Below are 23,458 nucleotides of genomic sequence, written 5' to 3'. Positions count from 1 at the left end.
TAGTCATTTTATTTATGGAAGATGAAACTCTGTATTATTACTTTAATTATCAGCATGAATCTGGGATCATCAAGAGAAACAGAGTTAGTCATTCAAAATCACCTAGTAAAAGTAGGTTAGTAGGTCATGTTTTATAGATGTCCTGGTGATCAATCATTTTAAAGTGCATTTCAAAAAGAAGTCATTAACAAAAATAAAAATTTCTTAGTTTTTTGAGCAAAAGGAAAATGTTAACACAAAGGTATTTCCTATAAAGAACAGGGAATTGTTTCAAGCTACTAAATTTTGATTTGTTTGTTTATGGCATGTCCTTCTATGTTAATTTACAATCTATGAAAACTGACATATTTTAAGATTAAAAAGTAAGAACTTAAAATTAAATGGTTTCATTTATTTTGCTTTACTGGTTCTAGAAAGAAAACGCTCTGAAGTGATTTTTTAAAAAAAGATTATCATTAATTGAAGGAATATACTGTATTACCAATTACCCTAAAATCATAAAGTAGAGTACTTCCCAGAGTAAATAGAAAAGAGCTCCAATAGCTAATGGATATAATATTTAAAATGCCATAGGATAGTGGTATACTGCCAGCAATCCCACCAATCAGTGCCAACAGAAATAGAGCAACTCTTTGTAAACAAGGTATTGAGAAGGCTTTAAGAAATCAGACTCACTGACATCAACAAGGTTTACCAGTGAAGGACTATGCAGCCAATCCAGGACGGGGAACAGTGCAAGAGAACAAACTGTGGGCCCCACACTTATACGTACAATGCAGCTAAGTGCTTGCAACAATAAATATTTACTACTGGTCATATCATCTCTGAACACACCAGCACCTACCACCATGTCTTCTAGATGGTGGTGTTAAAGTTATTACAAAAATAGAAATTAAAATAGAGGACAGGATGTCTGACTTTTACAGTTCCCAGTATGGACTCCCTGTTTTGAGTAAAATAATAAAGAACAGCACTTGTAGGGAGAAAGGCATTTTCAGATTTTTCACGTGCATTTGAATTTGAACCTTACAAAAATGGGATGAGGTGTGCAGAGCATGTACAAATAAAAATTTAAGTGAAACCCACTTGCCTGACTATATAAGTATCTGGCACTTGGAATGATGTGGGCACTAAGATGGGCTTTGAGAAAAAGAATGCGGAACATTTTGTGTCACGGGAAGGATTTCTTTCCAGAAGTGGGGAGCAGATCTTGTTGTGTATGAAGAAGTATTTTCTTCCCACAATGATGATCCTCAGCATATATATTCAGTTTGGATTGAATCATAGTCAGAGTATACTTTAAATTCCCAAATCCTTGTCAAGCATTGTTGCCCTTATATTTAATAAAGAAAGTCTTTAGAAAAAAACTTTGATATTTATTTTTCTTTATCAACATTTATCACCCATTCTTACTTTTAGGGAACTTTTCAAATTTTTGAAAGGAAATCATCATACTATCCCCTGTTGATTGAAGTATATTTCACCAAGAGTGAATTGCTATTGAGTCATATCCTAAGAGTGTGTTGTTACTTTTAGTGGGATAATTATACAGGTGCTTCAGAAGACAACCCTGTCAAACTCTTATTGTACTGACACATTTCCCTTTCAAACAGAGCTTTCATTTTCAATCCAGGAAAATTTACTAATATTAAACTTGTATATATACATATATATATATCTCCAATCTGACCTCCTCCCCTCCTCTTTGACTTTGTCTTCTGCTACCTCCTATATATATTATATATGTATGTGTGTGTATATATATGTATGTGTGTGTGTATATATATATGCTGTCTTTAACGAGTAGTGGTAATGATGTGCAAATACTTCATTGACCCCTGAGCATAATACTCCAGTTGCACTTGTTTGAATTATTAACTAGAAAATTGTGCTAGAAACTGAATTAATACATCACAACATTGCTTATACCACATTCATAGCATCCCTGGTATTTTTCTTAATTGCTTTCAGGTTGGAGTTAAAGCATTATTTAATTAAAAAAGGTAATAAATTTGAGCAAAAGATCCTTTTCACAAATTCAGATTCTTCTAAAGTCTGGAAGGCATAAAAAAACCTATTTTCACACAACCTACATTTAATTCAGAATAATTTTTGCTATTATTCGGTAGAAATATGTTGACAATTGTAATTATTGTATTCTGGAATTAAGCAGAAAAAAAATGTATCCAAATAGCTTTTAAATCAAATGCTTTGGTTCTAAAACTTTGGTGTGCATCCTCTTTTAAAGTAGAAAAAATGATGGAAGGCATATCCAAATAGAGTTCTGTGGTTGCTTGATGCAATAGAATCTCCCTTAGCAATGTTTTGTCTGACTCTCAGGCCAAATCACATACATTCTTCTAAATAGAGATCAATTAATGTAAAATAATTTTGGAGTACACTACTTAATTTTGTGCTATTTCATGGTAAAAGACTGTGAACTTAGCCTCTGACATTCCCACCACTGCTCTAGCCAGTCTTCTCCTTGGCTGATCCCCCTCAAGCCCCCAACCTCTAAGTACTGGAGTGCTCCGCAGCTCAGTCCCAGGAGCATTTCTTTCTACCTGCGCTCATTCCCTTGGGGTGCCATCCCATCGCATGGCTTTAAGTGCAGTCTCCTGTGTGATTGATTTAGCCCTGGAGATACAGTTCATTTGAACTGCAGATGTTTATATCCAGCTCTCTACTCAACTCCTCTTTGATTTTAATAGCCACCTCATACGTGTCCACAGTGAGTTCCAGATCTCCTTTAAAACTTGTCTTCCTATCTCAGTGAATAGCAATTCCATGTTTTCAGTTGCTCAGGCCCAAAACTTTGGAATCGTCTCTGACTCCTCTATTCTCTTTCACATTCTACTTCTTATCTGTCAGCAGAAGATGGGTTGTAGAATTCTGAAGACTTCTCAAAGCTCTGACCACCACTATCTGGGTCCAAGGCATCACTGTCTCTCACCTGGAGTGTGCAGCAGGCTCCTAGTGGCCTCACCACCTCTACCTTGCTCCCTACAGTGTCTCCTTAGTATACAGCTAGAGGAGTCCTGTTAAAATGTCAGCTCATGCCACACATCTGCTCAAAACTCTCCAAAGGTTTCCTCTCACTCCGAGTAAAAGCCAAGTAAGTCCTTAGGAGGACCTATGCAGTCTCTCCCAATATGACCTCCTCCCCTCCTCCCCTCCTCTTTGACTTTGTCTTCTGCTACCTCCTTCCTCCTTCCCTCTGCCCTAGTCATAGGGGTTTCCTCCTCCTCAAACCTTCCAGGCCCAGTCCTACCTTGGGGCCTTCATACTCACTGCTCCCACTACCTGGAATGCTCTTTCCACAGATATCTGTGAGGGTCACTCCCTTTCCTCCTTCCGGGCTCTACTCAAAGGATACTTGCTTTATTTTCTCCTTAGAACTAACTGCTGTGTTGCTTATCTGTCTCTCTCCTTAGAAGGTAAGCTCCGGGCAGGTAGGGCTTTTGTCTGTTTTGTTCACTGCTGTATCCTGACTACTTAGAGTAGTGCCTGGCGTGGTGGGTACTCAATGCATAATTATAGAGGGGATGAATGAATGAATGAATGTTCTATCATCTACCAACATTGTTCCAGTAGGCAGAGGATAGGTAGGGAGATAGATACATCAACCTATCGATGATAGATAGATAAACAGATTGATTGATTGATAGATAATAGCACCTATGGACAGGTTTGTATAACCTGTCACCACCACTACCCCCCTTCGCCTCCATCTAGGAAAAACAGCACAAGTACCAATATAGACTTACAGACAGAACTCTCCCATTTTAGGCTAAAGACAGCATGTAATCATTATACATTTTCAATTTCTCAGAAATTAAGTATTAAATAACACCTTTCATTTGGACATCTTAAAAATGTGTTACCAAAAAAAGAGTACTGTAATTACATGGATTTATACATCGCTGTTATACATCAGGTAGCAATGAAAGGCTTAATAGATTCAAGATCTCACTGGCTCTTGACACATTTGTATTGAAACATAAAAATGCAAGATAAGCTCAAGCAGCAGTTTGACATTTACAATATGTCATTGAAGCCTTGGAAAGTCTATCATTGCCTGGCTTATTAGCATAAGAAAAAAAGTGGGATGACATGTAGACTATGAGCACAATCTCACGGTGACCTTGGACCAGTCAGTCATCTCACTTTACTTCACTTGGTTCTTCCTGTCTCCGTGGGCATATCATGGTTGAACAGACTATTCAGGGAAGGCACTGATAAAAAAGTGAGCCTCAATCTTGGCGGTTAACCAGAAGTGTTTTCCTGAGGTCACAATGCAAGTGACACATGTGCTCTGTGTTGACCACACTGAGAATGTAAAGGCAAGTGTTTTTTATGAGACTGAGCTTTCACACACTTGCCAGATGTTTAGCATGTGGCTTGGATGCCCTGGTCTCTTACTGCCATGCCCCTCAGCACCTTAAATCCCCTTTGCTGATGTCCAGAGTCATTGTGCTTCTTCCTTTCAAAACCAGCTCCAGGAAAGTCTCTGATCACAGTTTACACAAGCCGCCTCTTCCAAGGTTGTTGTTTGTCTTTTTGGAGAGGGCAAAACGAATGAAGTCCCCATGTTGAAATTTCAGGAATCAACAAGCCAGGTTCAGCCTTTGTGGTTTGGGGTCAGGACTTTGACTGCCAATGCTCTGGAGATAAAGTTGAGTATGACAGACACAACCCATGCACCCCAAGCATCTTCAGCATATAACTTCTCTACTTATTAAAATGAACTCTGCTCCATGGGTCTACAGACTGAAAGAAGCTCCAACAGGCCTTAATCATGTTCACAGACTGCTAGATGACCTTAGAAGTCATTTAGTCTAACTCCCTCATTTACACATGAGGAAATTGAGGTTTTAAAAAGTCATCTGCTGATCTGTGAGCTTCTCAGTACAGATTCCATGTTTTAATTTTTGTACGTACTTGGAAATGCCCAGACTACCTTTATTCCAAAAGATCCTGTAAGTCATTCTGCACTTCTTCTTAGTCTGGAGTAGTAATATTTGACTGAGCTTGTCGGTCAGGATGCTCTAAAAATGCTCATGCTTAAGGAATATAAATAATATAGAATACTTAAGAAGATTTAAGTTGGGCCTGGAGGAACTAACTTGACACTGCCCCTAAACTGGAGTAGCCCCATGACCACTGGCACCAAAATGGCAAAACAGTATACTCTGCTTAACCAAAGAGAAAGCATGGTGGTGTGGAGAGGACCCTGGTTGGGGGAAGGTAGGTGTGAGTTTTAGCCCTAGACTTTATCACAATTCAGACATTTCACTTTGGGCAAGTACTTTATCTCTTTGTAAAATAGAAACCTTCTTAGTGAGTAACAAAACTATTATTCCCTAGAATATGACAGGTATGTGAGCAAAGGACATGGGTAATAATTTTGCTTTATAGATGAAATGCCTCACTGGTTCCATGTCTCCTAATCTATCACAGGCATGGAGAAACATTGCCTGGAAAGACTGAGGGCAAAACTTGTGCTGTCTTAATGCTTTTTCTGTGGCCAGAAAATGGACAATAGAGCAGGGACCAAGAAAATTCCTCCCACACCCAATTACAGAGGTGGACATAAATTCCACATTTGGCCAAAAGTAGAACCCTACTCCCCTAGCAACAGAGATAGTTCCAGAGGATAGGCGTGTGAACAGGGCACAGCCAACCTGAGTTCTTCCCTCAGACTGAGCCACAGATCTTGGGAATTAAAAGTCTTTTCCTCTAGGAATTAAGAAGCTGGGATGATGCAAACTTAAAGTTACCGGTGGCTAATTCTCTTAGGCCCACAGTGGAAACCCATTTATAGGAGAGAAATGGCCAACACAGAAATATGCACAGCTGAGAACAAGATGGTGTTCTAGCGCCGTGGTTTAAATTCCTGGATCCAGCCGTGTCTGAAGACGTTTAGTTGAAAAATTATCTTTATTGCCTGAACTAGTTTCAGCTGGGTTCCTGTCACTTTTGTTTAAAAGAATTCCAAGTAATAATATATCTTCTCATTCTTCAAATGTGGAAAGTGAGGCTCATATGGAGGGAGTGACTGATTCAAAGTTATACAGCTTGTTGGAAACAAAATCTTAATTTGAAGTCGGGTCTACTGATTTCAATTCCAACGCATTTGCTACTACACTGAGCTTTATGCACTCTCTCTTGGGAATTATTCCACATTTTCTGAATAATAGTACAGTTCTCTTCCCCTACCATACTACATGATGGAAAAATCCATTCATTTAAGCAAAAGATAGAGGACCATTTCTGAAGGATTCTAAAATATGAGACAAGAGCTTAGATTAGTTGATCTGTGTCCAGGTAAGTTCAAACAAAAGATTCAATCATGTCAACATCAAAGGTAGAAGCCATGTGTTTCATTCTTTTTTTCCCCCTCCAATGGAAGATCTACTCTGTTTCAGGCATAGCAACAGGGTTTTTCATGGTACATAAATAGTTGTCTCATGCTAGACTTCCTGCATAATGGAAACACAATAGATATGTGAAGGAAAGATGAAAGGAAGGAAAGAAAAAAAGGAGGAAGGATGAAGAAAAGAAGAAAGAAAAATAGAGTGGGTTTCAAGTAAAAATTGTTTTTCCTACTGTTCAACGGAGCTTACATTTAATAACCAGTATCTTACAGTGATCTGAAAATATGTCTATAAGACTTAGTCCACTGTGCAACTACTGCTTTTCCTAAATTGAACCGAAGAAACTGTGAGAAGAGAAACCTCAAGGCCGAGCCTCAGACCACAAGGTCATCATAGTAGGGCTGAAGATTAGGAGCAAATGAGGTAACAGAAGATGGTAACACTTGATAAATACCCTCACTGTAGTAGTTCTGTGAACTGGTCATGACAAGGCTCAGTCATCACTAGTAATATTCGTTTGCAAGGGCTGTATATTAGAGTAAATTGTGTAGAAGTAAGCAGTTCCTGGATTTGGTAACACCATGAATAATGTTTTAGTAAACTTGAACATCTAGTGATTAATACATTTTAAGATGATTTTAACTATTGTTTAGTATGTGTCATATCATTCTTTGTGATCAGATTTTATTTAAACCACAAACAGGATGCAGACAAATGGTGAAGAAAAGTTTCAGAGTCAGAAGAAAAGATGGTTATCAAAAGAATTTGTTTGCCATGACTTTGTAAAAGCATTCAACCACTTGAAAACTTGCTATTTTCTAGTTTCAAATTCAGTAATGAAAGGCAACACCCTAAATGATTCCTTAGTATCATAATCACGCAACTGAAAAGTGTCTTTTCTCATGCTGTATTTAGTTAAACTTTAGACATTGTGAAAAAGGGAAGGGAGGGATGTTTCATTATTACCTTAATTGAATTAACCAAATAGAATATGCCATGTGAATTCAGGTATTAAAATAGGATTTTCAGACTGGGTGGTGTGGTAGCTAGCACCTGAAATCCCAGCACTTTGGGAGGTGGAGGTGGGAGGATCACTTGAGCCCAGGAGTTTGAAACCAGTCTGGGCCACATAGGGAGAGGAGACCCTGTCTCTACAAAAACATTAAAAATTAGTTGGGCATAGGGGCATGCACCTGTGGTCCCAGCTACTCAGGAGGCTGAGGCAGGAGGATCGTTTGAGCCCTGGAGGTTGAGGCTGCAGTGAGTTGAGATCATGACACTGTCTTCCAGCCTGGGCAACACAGTGAGACCCTGGGAACAGAGTGAAAAAATGTATTTTCTTCGAGTAAGAAATCTTTAGTTTAACATATGGTAAACTAGAAGATCCAATTTTAGTTATAAATGGGTTTTATTGATGTTTTCATCAACAGTTTTTTATTCCAAGCATAATATGTTATAGTAACTATTTTTGAACTTTTGAAATATTTAGAAAACTGAAGTATGAAATCTGTTAAGATAAACTCACAACACTGATATCAACTTGCCATGCAATTTATTGCTGAAAACTGGATAACCTGAGTGGCTGGTTCACTGTCCAGCAAATTGTTAGTGATTTCTTATGTCTGTTCTTCCATCTGTGTGTTTCTAGGTCCATGTCACTGTCTTTCTGAGAAATACTAAAGCCTTGGATTTGCTGGTTAACAACAACTTAACTGTCTTTTTATGAGACACCTACAATAACACCACATGAAATTTTCACCACTGATTCTTTAAGTCAAGGGTTCATTCCACAAAGATGTGCCATTCACTGTTTACGATCCTGAAAATAGAGGTGGACCAGACAGAAATGGTCCCTGCTTTTGAAATTTTTATTCTTGCTGAATTAAAAGAGGAAGAAACAAGAAACATGCAAATGAATAAATGATTTTAGAGGTTGATAAACATCAGGAAAAAAAATATGTAATATGACAGAACGTGTGGGAGGAGGAGAATATGAATGGGGTCAGTTAGGAAAATCCTTACTGAGGAGGTGACATTGGAGCCCAAACCTAGATGACAAGAAGGAGCCAGTCTGTGTATTCCAGTTTGGCAAAACAGAAAAAGCAAAAGCAATGGTCTGGCATCATGTGGGAGGAAAAGAGGGTAATAGTGAGGGAGAATGACAAGGCTAGAGAAGGAAGCAGGGTCCCAGTGTGCAGGGCATCACAGGTCATGGGGGGATGTTGAAATACAGTTCTAAGAGTGTTGGGAAGACATTAAGGATATTCAGCAGGGCAGCGAGATCTCATTTATGTCTTTAAAAGATCCCTCTGGCTGCTGGTGGATACTGAATCATAGGGTGCAAGCAAAGAAGCAAGGAGGGCGGCTGGCTGTGTTTTAGTAGGGTGGAGTCCACACAATGGCGCCAGGCAGAGTGGATGCGTAGGAGTTGAGATCCAGCCCTTGCCCGTTTACCAAGCTCCATGTCTAGCCTGGGACTGTGCTCACATGTAGAAAGGGCTGTCTTTTTTTTATTGCATACAAAGCACCATGTGGAAGCTGCCTCAGAGGTGGGAACAGGGAAGAGGAGATTGCAATCATCTTTGTAAGGATAATAGTGGTGGTGGAGAAAGAGAGAGGGGGGTGGATTTAGGATATGCCTGGAAGTAGAGCTGGCAAGACATTCTGGTGGATGAGATGTGCAGGGTGATGGGAAAGGAGGAATCAACCGAGAGACTTAAACTCATGGGAGGATATGCTGCCGCTGACTAAGGCAGGGAAAATTAAGAGTGGGGTGCTTTATTTTGTTGTTGTTGTTGTTTAGTAGGAAGGGAGGGAAGAAGAATTCAGTTTAAGCTAGGTTTGATCTAAGATTCATGTTAGATGTCAACAATCGGTTTTATGAGTTGAGGAAATTTGTGACTGCATTAAGTGTAACTCAGAAGTGCAATACAATTATATCCTCCTCTCGGATCTTCTTCATGACTGCTGACCTACTGTGGGATAGGGGTTGACTGGGGGAGGGAACTAGAGTTAGTCCAGCCTAGGATTCTTCTTCTGAGGGCAGCATTTAAACAGGTGCAATCTCTCAGATGTTCAGCCCATCACTCCTCTTCTCCAAGATGCCAGGAGCCTATCATGCCCTCCAGCAGGGCGGGGAAAGAGTCTTTGTGAATTTTAGTGTCTTCTGCCTCCTCTGAACTCCACAGTCATGCACCTTATTTGCAAAGCCCTGGACATCACTGGCCCTGCTGGCATTCACTGTTGAAGTTGGCAGCTAGTGTGGCATGGTGAGGGCTTGGTGGATGCTCTGGGACTCCCTGACTCAGCCCCGTGTTGGATTGCCCTGTGCACCCCTCTAGCTGTCTGCCATACTCTCCACCCAGCTCCTGGTTCAGTGGCCCACTGTGCCTCTTGCAGCCACAGGCCCTAGCTTTCCACCTAGACATGGTCCACTGACACTTTGGCAACATGTGGGAATTTCTGCATCCCATCCCTACCACAGGGGACCTTAAGGTAGCTTAGCTACAATCCAGCCCTGTCTCTGCCTGACCCAGTTGTGCCACTGATTGTACTCTGATATGTTTGCCTGTCACCTCCTTCCCACTGCCCAGGTTGGTGGCATAAAGGCCAGTTGGGTGATGATCTCTCCCAGAGCTCCTAAAATAAATCAGGCAAAAACTCTCCTCTCAGCATTCCCCTGAAGAGCTGTAACCCATATTTCCCTGACTGGCCAGAAGTTCAGAGAGGAGAGATCAGCACCCACATGGCTGCCTCTGATCCCTTGGTACCAGATAAGCTGGGCTTCCAACTTTTACTCCTCCTGGTTCATTCTTCTGCCCGGGGGCAGCAAGACCACAGCCCAATCATCAGAGTCAGACCCTCATTTCTTCCTTAAAAAGATACTGAGGATGGAGTTGAAATGAAAAAAAAAAAAAAAAAAAAAAAAAAACCTCATAATTTATCTGAGGACCATTGTTCATGAAATTTCATTAAATCTCTTTGTATATTAAATCCTAAATATATTAAGGATTATAAACATTATTTTCAGTCTCACAGCTGCATCTTGATTGCCGAGGAGGTTGGAGAAAAGGTGATCTGATTATTGATAAGGGAAAGAAAATCTGTTCCTATTTAAACATGTCACAATTATAATGTGATTTCGTAGCTCAGGGAAGCTATTGATGCTGCAGATACCATTTGAGTCATCAGCACGTGGATGAATAAAGCCATGGACTGAATGGGAACATCTATATCATGGAAGAGAAGAACAGTAAGCTCAGGACTGAGTCCTGGGGCAATCTGGTAGGTAGAGACTGAAAAAAGTGAAGGAACCGCACAGAAGACTGAGAGGGAGCAGTGCATAAGATAGGAAAAGCGTTATTAGCAAGAGGTGCCCCTGGGACCAGGAGACTAGCAGGTTTCCAGAGGCAGAAAATGCTCAGTTGAATTAATTGTATCTAGGATGCCAAGCCTGTAGAAGAATTCTAACCTACACTCTGATCCTAACCCTGACCCTGACCCAGACCTTCATTTTTTCCTTAGAAGGATACACTGAAAATTAGTTGAAATGGAAAAAAAAACCCCACAACTAATAATTTATTTAAGAGGTCCATTGATCACAAAACTCTGTAAAATCATGTCACCATTTTTAATTACGATGATACTCTATTTAGCAAATGCAGGGCTCTTTGAGCCCAGCTGGAGCCCCACCAGGATGACTGAAGTCATGAACATGGGCGCTGGAGTTCCCACACTGGTGCTGAGAACTTTTAGAGTTGTTGCACAAGATCCCCAGTTTGCTTCTTATGAAGTAGCATGAAGAACAGAATGACTATTTCTTTCTTTGCTTTGCTTATCTTTTTCTGAAATCAACTTGGAAAACATGTTTGTCTTTCATCCTTTCAGGCAGACACATGGTATTGTGGGTGAGGCTCCTGCTGGGTCCTGTGCTTGGTGTCTCAGGCATTCTGGCAATGGCAGGAGCATAACCAGAGGTAGAGCCACCTTTTCCCCCAAGAGGAGCAGTGGAACTAAACCCCTGGGGTGTGTGCGACGCCCACGCCCTGCTGCCTCTCCCTGCCATTGCTCTGAGTTCCTTGTGCCCCACTACCCCTACCCTGACCTCCACTCCCAACAGTGACATCCCTACAGCCGTAGTAGGAATGTTATTCATTTCTTCCACTGCATTTTACGTATTTCATCAAACTGAGAATATTTAGACCATGGAAAGAATAATCAGAAAATAGTGTCTGAGTTCAGAGTTTGAATTAAATGTTTACTTTGATGGTCAACCAGAGAGGCAGAATGAAGTAGGACAAAGAAGGTAGGTTGAATCCTGGCTCTGTCTCTCACCAGCTCAGTGAGCTTAGAGTAATCCAGTGGGTTAGAGCCTTCTCTCTAACTTGGACTGAGCTTCTAGAACCCATTACAAGTCATGAAAGAAGAAAGGAGTTTGTCATGACTGTGGGGAGGAGTGAGTCAGGAACCAGGGAGAGAGTTGCCATGAAGCACTCCATCCAAGGGAGCAGGACGGAGAGGTGGAAAGAGGCAGAGGTCAATAGTATGCATTTGGGGCCAACCCCTGAGAGAGTTAGCAGATGTGAGGGGTGCATGGGAAGTGGAAGCTATTGCTGTCTCTGAAGTGCTGAAGCACAGAGCCCGGTCTCCTTTGAGATGGAGACTGCAATTGCATGAGTCAAGCAGTAGTGGGAATGCGGGGGTGCTGCTTAGGGTACTAGGATGCTCAGGCACTGAAAAGTTACCTAGGTCCTCTCTACCTCTGTTTCCCTGTCCACAAACTTCAGGTAACAATGCCTTCCTCATAGAATTGTTACGAGGTTTAAGATGAGATAATCCTACAAAATATCTAAGTCTAGAGCTGGCTCGTAAGAAAGGTTAAAACAAGTCTCATTCAGCCACAACTGACTGAATGTTTTCATCTGAGCTCCTTCCATAACTTCAAACTCAGCATATTAAAAATCAACATCACAGTACCAGGACTAAGGTAGTGTTCCATGCCTTGTTCTATGCTCATTATTTCCTGATATCCCACAGAAACAATCTAGATGAAAAACTATGTATCCTCTCTGGGGACTGGAGTAGGCAGGTCTTATCCCTACCTGTATGAGCAGACTTCTAAGGTGGCCCCCAAGGACCCACATCACCTGGCGTTCATATTCTTGTACAATCCTTCCTCTGAAGTGTGAAGTGAACCTAGTGATAGGATGCCACTTCAGCGACACGGTTATAAAAGATTCCAAGTTCTCTCTTGCTAGCAGATGTCCCTATTGCCTTCTCAGTGTGCACATTTTGATGAAGCCAGCTGCCACATTAGAGAAGTCCATGTGATAAAGAAGCCTTCAGTGCACAGCCAGGGAGGAATCAAGATCCTCAGCCCAGCAAGTTTGGTAGGGGGAACTGAATCCTGCCAAAGCCGTGTGGGCTTGGAAGCAGATCTTTCTCCCAATGGAGCCTTTAGAGGAGACCAAACCACCTTTGTCAACACCTTAACTACAGCCTTGCGGGAGACCCTGAAGCACGGGAACACGTAAGCCGTGCTCAATTCCTGACAGACGCAACTTCTGTGCAATAATAGATATGTGCTGTTTTAAGTTGCTAGGTTTTGCAATAGTTTGAATGCAGCAATAAGTAACTAATCCATCAACCCTGTTATGCTATGAAGTTTTAGACTGGGATGGCACAATCAGGAAGAGAATCGGGGAGGGCTGGTTAGACATCACATCATAACAGGCAGGTTACCTGGGGTAACTGTTTTATTACATCACTAAAGCAAGAGCAGGCTGTTATGGAAAGGAAGAAATAGTCAAACAATTCCTAAAGATAAAAGGTACCATAGCACAACTAAAAATATCTCAGGAGTAATAATAAGCACGCCCTAGCTGCCATTTTGATTTATAATAAAATGGTTCCAGTAAAAGGAACCTGGGCTCTTTGGAGAAATGACTGCATCTAGGACTGGGGCAGGAAATAGACAAGATGTGCCTGAAGTGTCTTGGAGTGCCACAAAGTAATAAGTGCTCAAAAAAAAAAAAATCTCAAAAGCCACATTGAAGGGGCCAAAGGGAACACAGGAACACAGGGGCTCCAGTGACCAGCACTGGAACAATTTGAGCAACAAAATAAATAAAGCAGTATTGGATTACAACCCGAAGTATAAAATAAATATCCATGAACTCTTAATGATACAAATGATAGAATGAATAAATAAATAAATAAATAAATAAATAGGAGAAACAAGTATCCTATGCAGAAGAATTCCATATAATTATGTGGATACTCAGCCCTCGAAGAAGTGGAGCACACTTCGCCTCCACTGAAGTGTGGGCTATGCATAGAGACTTCCTTCCAAAGAGTGCAGTATGGAAAGGAGGGGGAAAGATGAACTTTGTGGTGGAGAAACCTGACAAACACGACCTTGGCCAGATGATCAACATCATATCAGCAATGATAAATTATGTGGATAATATGTACCTTTGATATGATATAACAAAAATAGCACTTTACTTCTGTGGTCTTTCTCCCAAACCACATATCCCCAGTTTAATCCTGACAAAAACGTCAGGCAAATCCCAACGGGGGGACATTCTACCAAATACCTGACCAGTGTGCCTTGTAACTGTCAAGGTCATCAAAGAAAATCTAAGAATTTTTTCTGAGACAGGGCCTCACTCTGTCACCCAGGCTGGAGTGCAGTGGCATGATTTCGGCTCACTGCAACCTCTGCCTCCAAGGTTCAAGTGGTTCTCCTGCCTCAGCCTCCAGAGTAGCTGGGATTACAGACAAGCACCACCATGCCCTGCTGAATTTTGTATTTTTGTAGAGATGGGATTTTGCCATTTTGGCCAGGCTGGTCTTGAACTCCTGACCTCAGCTGATCCACCCACCTCTGCCTCCCAAAGTGCTGGGATTACGGGTGTGAGGCATTGTGCCTGGCCCTAAAGTCTAAGAAATTATAGCCAAGAGGAGCTTAAAGAGACATGATGACTAAATATAATACGGTGTTCTGGGAAGGATCCTGGAACAGAAAAATTACCAGCTATCATCTAGTAATAGGTATGTGGTCTTGGGCAAGTTACTTGACATTCGGTAAAATTAGGTAAATCTGAATAAGACATGGACTTAATTAATAATCTTATGTCAATGTTGGTTCATTAAGTGTAACAAATGTACCCTTCTAGTAGAAACTGGATTTGGGGTATGTGAGAACTCTCTGTACTGCCTTTATAATCTTTTGGTAAAAAAAAAGCTGTTCTAAAATAAAAATTTAATTAAGTAGCAAAAAAGAAGATGGAGAGATGCTGAGGAACAGGGAAGAGTGTGGAGAAGAACAACTGAAACCAGATGACTGGTTTTAGGATCTGGCAGTGGTTGCCAGATCTTGGAAAAAGAGAAGTTGAATGGCTGTATCTGGGGTAGAAGAGTTTTCATGGAAACTAGAGTTTAAATTGAATTTTTACCAACTTAATTTTAGTGGGAAATTCAAAGACCACTTGCGGTGGCTCAAGCCTGTAATCCCAGCACTTTGGGAGGCCGAGGCGGGCGGATCACAAGGTCAGGAGATCGAGACCATCCTGGCTAACACGGTGAAACCCTGTCTCCAGTAAAAAACTAGCCGGGTGAGGTGGCGGGCGCATGTAGTCCCAGCTACTCGGGAGGCTGAGGCAGGAGAATGGCGTGAACTCGGGAGGCGGAGCTTGCAGTGAGCTGAGATCTGGCCAGTGCCCTCCAGCTTGGGTGACAGAGCGAGACTCCGTCTCAAAAAAAAAAAAAAAAAAGAGACTTTGTCATTTGTATATCATCTTTCTTTCCTGGGGCTTCATGTGCTTGTTGTGTGGTTTTTGGAATGCATATTTACATTTTAAAGGTATTTAAAATTAAAATGATCACTGGTTAAAAAAAAAAAAAACTAAATAGAGGCTCCTAAACAGCAAATGAGAATCTTTGGATAATGAAACTGGGAATGAAAACACCCAATCCAAATGTTCCCCAGAAATCAGTACTAAAAAGAATAATGATATGACATTTAAGAGAAAAAAAACCCAGTACATGAAAAATAGGTTTATGAAATTTTGACACACAAACAGTAGGAACTATAGCAGGAGAAAAAAGAAGATTGGAAGTCAAAGAACTAACAGAAAAAAATTTATTGAGTTGGAGAAAGTCATCTTAAGATCTAATGAGCCTACTGCATGCTGGTCAGGAGGAATCAAAGAACAGCCACAACGAGACATATCCTGGTGAAATTCCTGAATTTCAAGGATGACTATCATGTAATTACAGTCTTAATCCTGAAATTACAGACTATTAAAGAATCAATGAAAATGAGCAAACTACTTAACAAAATCTATGCAATGCTGTTCATGCTGTATTCAAAAGATGGCTCCTTATCTAGCAATAGCTATGTGATGCTGGGCAAATTACTAGACTTCTTAAAGCTTCCATTTCCTCATTTTAAAATAGTATTAGTTGGGTTCAAAAGTAATTGTGGTTTTTACCATTACCTTTAATGGCAAGAGCAGCAATTACTTTTGCACCAGTCTAATAATATCAGCTACTTCCACCGTGCTGTGTGTGGGTCAGACACTGCTCTAGGGGCTTTCTAGGTACTAATTAATTTATCTTCCATCACAGCCCCATGGTGTAGCTTATAAAATTACCCCATTTTTACAGATGAGAAAACCAAAACACAGAGAAGTTATTTGCACAAAGTTATGGAATGGTTAGTGGCAGAGACAGTCTCAAGTCTGCAGTCATAACTACTTTGCTATAAATACCTCTTATATGGCTTTGTGTGGTATTATGAGGATTCAGTGAGATAACGCATTAAAGATGTATAGCATGGTGCCTACCACATAATGTATTCGATAATTGCAGCTACTATCTGTTTAAAAGGTGAAGCAAATATTCAACTCAAGGAGTTAGAAAAGGAATGATAAGATAAATTTAAATCAAGTAGAAATTAACAATGAAAAAGCATAAAATGCTAAGTTAGGAAGATAAAAATCACACACAGAATTGATACATAAAAGCAAAACTTGAATCTCTGGAAAAAAATCAAATATGCAAGTTTCTTACAATTTTTATGAAAGAGAAAAGATGGGTAAAATGCACAATATTACTACTTTGTCATGTCTGGGATTATTTCCTGCAAAAATGCACACAAAAAAATTAAGTAAAAAATGTAATAGAGCAATGAAAACAGAAGAAATAGAAAACACCAACAAATTTTCCTCCATAAGTGATTGTTCCCAGATTTTACAAATGAGTTCTGTCAGAACATAACTGATTCAGCAAATATTCTAATTATGGCCAGGTGTGGTAACTCACACTTGTAATCCCAGCACTTTGGGAGGCTGAGGCTGTAGGATCGCTTGAGGCCAGAGCTTGGAGACCAACTTGAGCAACGTAACAATAGCTATGTGAGGGAGACCCCATCTCTATACAATTTTTTTAAAAAATTAGCTTGGTGTGGTGGTGCATGCCTATGGTCCCAGCTACTCAGGAGGCTGAGGTGGGAGAATAACCTGAGCCCAGGAAGCCAAGGCTGCAGTGAGCTAAGATCATGCCCCTGCACTTCGGCCTATGTGACAGAGTGAGACACTGTCAAACAAAAAATTCTAATTACTACATCTTGGGAACGGTCTTGTCACTGGCTTTGTGGAAATAAAAAAAGAAAAATCCTTTCTATGGAGGAGTGAGGAAATATTGAAAATTCTCATACTATTTAAACTCTTCCTAACTCACTTTTTATGTACCCCAAAAAGAAGGCACATAAAAGGAAAATGAAGAATGAACTCCCTTAGGGATGGACATGATCTAAGTAAAGTTGCTAATGCAGCCTCTTCCCTTCTGAGAGAGAATCTGGCTTTTCCATTCATTATTTAGCTCTGTTCCCCTACACACTAGATGAAGATGAAATATCAAGTTGGCCTGGGTGGCAAAGTGTCTGGGCTGGGATGACTATAAATGAACTATCCATTTTTAGTGGAGTGTCACAGTCTTGGGCTCTCCTGAGTGCAGGGGCCTTGGAAGCTGTCTGTGGAGCTCTTTCACCAGATATTGGCTCCTGTGGGGGCACAAAGCCTTAGGCCAGGACATGTCCTGGGCCTCCCAATGGAAGTCGTGCTTCTCCACACCCGAGTCATCACCTGGAGCACTAAAGAGAATGGTGCCTAGACAACTTCGTGAGCCATTCCCACTGAAGAGGAGCACCTAATGCTACCACCCTGGGAACTTGTGTTTCATCCTCTATTCAAAATAAAGGAAGAACAAATTGATTCCATCAGTGTACTAAAACTGTAATATAGTATGACCAAATAGAACTTATTCCAGGAATGTAAGGATGGCTCAACATTTAGTAATCAATTAAAACAATGTATCACACAGGTTAGTGGAAAGAAAACTCATGATCCTGATAAAAACTTGAAAGGCATTTGTAAAATTCAGCTATCATTTCTAAAAAAAATTTGGAGAACTAAATATTCAAAACTCTTCCCTATTAGGAAATCAATAGCAAACATAATATTGATTGATAGATGATTATTTTAGATTCAGGGAGTACAAGTGCAGCTTTGTTATAGGGATTTATTGTGTAATGGTGAGGTTTGGGCTTCTGAAGTACCCATCATCCAAATAGTGACCATTGTACCCAATAGGTAATTTTTCAACCCTTACCCCTTCCTCCCCTCTGCCCATTTGGAGCCTTCGGTGTCTGTTGTTTCCATCTTTATGTTCATGCGTACCCATTGTTTAGCTCCCACTTATAAGCAAGTAAACACGATATTTAATGAAATATATTGAAATGAAAAGCATTGAAAGCATTCCCAGTAATGCGAAGGAAATGTCAACAATCACTTTATTACCACAATTGCATTCTAAAGTCAATCTAGAGCTGTAAGACAGCTCATTGGAATAAATTAGAGTCCAGAAAGACACTTAAGAAAAATTAAAATTTAGTGCTCAATAAGGTGGTATTTCAAATCAGTAGGTAAAAGAGATATTTAGTCAGTAATAGTATTGACCAAATATAGAAGAAAAATAAATTAGATTTCTTCTATACCCTCAAATAAACTCCAAAAAGATTAAAGATTTAATTGCTGAAAATAAAATCATTCACAGACTGGAAAAATAGAGATAAATATGTTACATGTTTGACCACATAAAAACACAGTCAGAAAACACTACAAGCATAACAACAAATAGAAGAGAATAAATGTAATATATTTGAAAAACAAAGATATACAAAGAACTCTTAGAAATCAGTAAGCAAAAGATTAATATACCAACAGAAAGCTGGGCACTAACAGGTAACTCACAAGTGAAGAAATATAAAAAAAGCAAGAATTCATTAATTTATGAATTCAATACACATGTATTAGCATCATAAATTTGCCAGACACTCTGACCAAGGTTAATAAAAAATCACTGTCCAGTGTTGATAAGGATGTTAGAAGTGGACATTCTTAAATGTGACTAATGGGATTATTATAAATTACAAATTCTATTATTATATGTTAGAACATCTTTCTGGAGGGCAGTTTGGCAAAATGTATTGAAAGTGAAAGGGTTACAAATACTTGACCATTCATTCCAAATCTAGGATTTATATTGTCATGAGTGGATGTGAGCCCTGGAACTGGGCAGTCGTCTTATAGCCCCAAGGGGAGGGAAGTCAACCCACAGAGTGGCAAAGGAGCCTGTCCTCCACAAGATCTCAGACCTGCAGATCTGACCACCCCAGGGCCCACTGTATCCACAGATGCAGTGTTTTGTGAGATGGCAAATTTCCTTATCACTCTAGTCAGTGTTAACTGGGGTTTTGTGATTTGTGGTCAATACACTCTTGACACAGGGCTCTGTCCTTCCCTTCAGATCTTCCAGCCTCGTCTTCCACTTCTTCCCAACAGCCACCTCTGCAGTGGTCAGGCTGCTTCCAACCCTGCCAACACCTTGATTTGCACTTCTGGTCCCAAGATTGTGAGAGAATAAATTTCCGTGGCTTTAAGTCACCCAGTTTGTATACTTTGTGATGGCAGCCCTAGGACACAGATACAACTGAGGTCTAGAATCCACCTCCCTCTGCCCCAAAGGCATACTTTGATTTTCTGCTTGTATTAAGTAGACTTGGAATACAGCCTATAGAGTATGGGTCAACAGAAATGGAGATTGATTTATGGCCTTGAAGATAAGAACACAGGCTCTGGGGTCTGGTAAATCTCATTCAGGTTGCCAGCTGTGTGTCTATGGCAACTCTTCTAGCTTTTCTGAGCTTCCATTTCCATATCTACAAATAGGGTTAATAAAGATTGCTGAGGGGGCTGAGATAATATATATAAAGTGCTTAATATGTTACCTTGTGCACAGGAAGATTTAACAAATTCTAACGCCTTAAGGCCCCAGTGTAATCCAGAACAAGAGTTCTCATCCTCTCTTAATTAGATGGACATCAATGAATTGGCCACAGCAAAGGGCAGGGAGTGGGGGGAGTCCCATAGTCTCTGAGAAATACAGGGGCAGGTCTCAAGTGATGATGGACTATGCCAATGGGAGAATGTGAAATTCCATTTACAAAGATAGCCCAGATTGTTATTAATCAACAACAGTGAGGTAAGAGAAGTGAAAGGAAGGAGGAAAGAAATAGATCCTAGGTCTTGGAGCTCAGAGAAAACTTTGTGGGGCGACACAGGGAGCAGTAGCTTCCAAGGGCAGCAGACACAAGGTTTGCTCAGGCAGGATGTGAGGGAAGGGGTCCTGGATTCCCCTTTGTGGAGAGAAGACCCAACCAAAAGACAGCATAACCAGTGGGGCTTACCCCATCACACTTTGTTAGAAAGTAGTGATCTAGAAATAACTACTTGATTAGGAAATTAGCACTTGAGGATTCTCATAACTAGTTATCTCTTGGCTAATTGGAGTAAAAGGCAGAACAGGTTTTACTTGGAAATGTAGTGCCTTTTTTTTTTTTTTTTTTGGTCATTTTATGCTGTGCCTTCCTAGAACACATAACCATTTTGTTTTATTCCTAGAGAAATAATCCATGACATATGAGCTTTTATCACAAAAACATCAAACTTTATCTTTGGCACAAAAAAAATGGTTGATCACTGTCTTTTGTCATTTATTGTAAAATATGTTATCTATGATAACTCTTGGTATGCATCCCACTCCAATCTTCTTGATATTTAAAATAGGTGAGTAATTGATTTCTGAGTGTGGTGTATTTGCTCTGTAGCTTATTTGCATACTTACATTTTGATACTGAAAGAAATCCTAGGAGCTAAACCTCAAAAGTTGTAAACTTTGCCTAGATAAACATCTGCTGTTTTAATGGTATTTTGAACTGCAGAGCTACCATTTAACAACCCTGTATTCTTTTATTTTTTATAACTGAGTGGGTGGGGAAATGGGAAAGAATTCTAAAGAACCAGTCACTTCACCTTTCTCCTTCTCTCTGCTTCATCCTTTGCAGAGGAGCTCCTGCACCACCCATGCCTTCCTCATGCAGTTAGTGTAAGAGTCCAAAGAAAGAAGAGATTGAAAAGCACTTCAGAAATTCTCCAACCCTACACCAACGTAAGGGACTACAGAACTGCAGGAGGATTTACTCCCTTGTTGGTTAATCACTTTTTAAATGTGTTCCTTGTTCAGGTAAATGTTACATCTGCTTTTTGTTATTTGTCTACTGGGAACCATGTATTGGTCATTTCATCAATAACACACATTTAATAAATGTTCACAAAATTAAATGTATTAGTCATTTATTCATTTAAGCAGGAATTCCTGAGCACTCTCTATAGACCATGCCCTGAGAACACAGTGATGAGCAAGAGAGTCCATTGTAGTGTCCACTGTCGTGGAACTGACATTCTCCTGGGAGAAACACACTGAAAGAGGCACAGGGCAGATGGCAGTGATTGCTGTGGTCAGAGAAGGTCTTGCTGAGGAGGTGGCAGTTGAGCTAAGTATTAAAGGATGAGAACAGGTCACATAGGGAGGAGCTGAGGAAGAACCCAGCAGGCAGAGCTTAGGAAAGGTAAAGGCCTAGAGGATGGAAATGAAAAGAAACTGATGTGATGGGAGGGTAGCAGTGAGGGAGTATCAAAGAGCGAGGCATCTGGACCAGACTAGACCACATTTCCAAATGGAAACATGCCTCATTCCTGAAAATATATCCCAAATGGAGCACTCCTCTCTTTGATGAGGAAGGGCTGGGTGAAGGCCCACGTTCCTTTCTCTAAGTGAGTGAGTGCTGGGGGTGCATTGGTGCATGGAAAGGGTAAGTAACCTGCCCAAGGAGCACCAGTGGCCATGGATCACTTCACCCTGAGCCAGCTCCTGAGGGTGGCGGGGAAGGTGGGTGACCCAAGGCCTGCTGGTCAAGCCAAGACTTAACTTGTTAATTCACTCACTTTTCTCCTAACTTCATTATGTGGGACTTTTCCTAGTAAACCAGAGCCTGCCTGAGATATCTTTGCTGCAGCCACCGGTTTCATTGTTGAGAGAAGGTCTTTGGTTCATTGGACCAGCGAGCTCACTCAACAAAAAGCCTCAGGAAATGACAGACCCCCACCACTTCAGATAATCTGGCAGTCTGTGGCCCAGGTCCCCTGCTCCCTTCCCTCTGTACAGATGCCTGACTTAAATAACCAGATGGGGAATGGGAGAAAAGACACCTGAGCCACCAACCCCTAGCTCTACCCTTCCCAGGACTGGAAGATAACAGATGATGTCTTCAGAAAATGAGGGCTGGGGTGTGGGAACTCAGCCAGGGGGTGGCCAACTTTTCCTGTAAAGGGGTCGGATAATAAATGTTTAGGCTTTATGGGTTACATACAGTCTCTGCCACACATGCTTCTTTGTTTTTATTTGTTAATTATTTCTTTATAAACTTTAACCCTCTAAACCCTTAAAAAGGTAAACACTGTTCTTAGCTTGCAGACCTTACCCTCAACCTGAAAAGTGGATTACAGTTTGTTGACCCCTAACCTAGGCTGCTTTGCCCTGACAAACTTCAAACCGGAGGCTACTTAATCCAAGTTAGGGCTGGAGGAGCTGTTTCTTTTCATTTCTATGAGAGTACCCCGAGGTGGGCTTTCATTGACAACTGCATCTCAACATCCCTAGATCCCCATTCCCACTTTCCACATCACCATCCTCACTCACCATCAGGAAATGGAAGCTGGGAGAGGCCAAGCAATCCCCCAAGGCCATGCAGCTAACAAGTGGTAGAGGCAGGACTTGAACTCAGGTATTCTGATTCCAGAGTCACTGGTCTTAACCACTGTGCTATACTATCCCCTGCTAGAAACTAGAGCTGTGACTTTCTCTTTCTGGGCAAAGCCCCCATCTGTACAACAGGTGGGGTGGTGTTTTCCTCAATGTGAGAGGAATACCTGATGGCAGGTGAAATGATTCCCATGGTTCACACACAGAGCATCAAATAATATTGATTCACAGAATGAAAAGATAATTGTCTTTTCACATCTCTCTCAAGTCTTCCAATAATGTCAGGGAAGAAGGTTTAGTCTGATGTTAATGTATCTTTAAAATCTCTCCAAAGCATGCTAATTTTCTTTTCTTTTCTTTTCTTTTCTTTTCTTTTTAAACAAGAACAGGCTTTATAACTCAGGGTCCTCAGTAGGCAGTGATAGCTAGCTAGAATTTTAGTATCACTGTTGTACTATTATTGTTACTTCTCTTGTTAGTTTCATGGTTTTATTTTTTATTGCCTTTTTGATTATTTGCTATTTATGAAAAATGTTAGTGTTGCCATTGCTGTAATTCTCTTGTCCATTTCTTCATAGTTATAAGATTGCTGCTGAAGCTCCTGCCATCACACCCAAATTGGAATTAAGGAGAAAGACAGGGTTCAGCCACTTTTGTCTCCTATTACCAGGAAAGCAAAAGACTTTTACATATTTTGCATTGATCAAAACTTGCTACATGGCTACACATAGCAGCAAAAGAGGCTGAAAAAGTGGATGTTTGGCTGGATACATTGGTACCCCAAACTAATCAGAATTCTATCATCAAGAAAAAGGCATACATCCAGTGCTCTGTAACAAAAGTGTTTGCCACAG

The sequence above is a fragment of the Rhinopithecus roxellana genome, chromosome 3, assembly GCF_007565055.1.
Source record: "Rhinopithecus roxellana isolate Shanxi Qingling chromosome 3, ASM756505v1, whole genome shotgun sequence".
NCBI classification, from domain to species: domain Eukaryota; kingdom Metazoa; phylum Chordata; class Mammalia; order Primates; family Cercopithecidae; genus Rhinopithecus; species Rhinopithecus roxellana.
The sequence above is the reverse complement of the archived record's forward strand: the minus strand, read 5'-3'. Positions refer to the sequence as shown.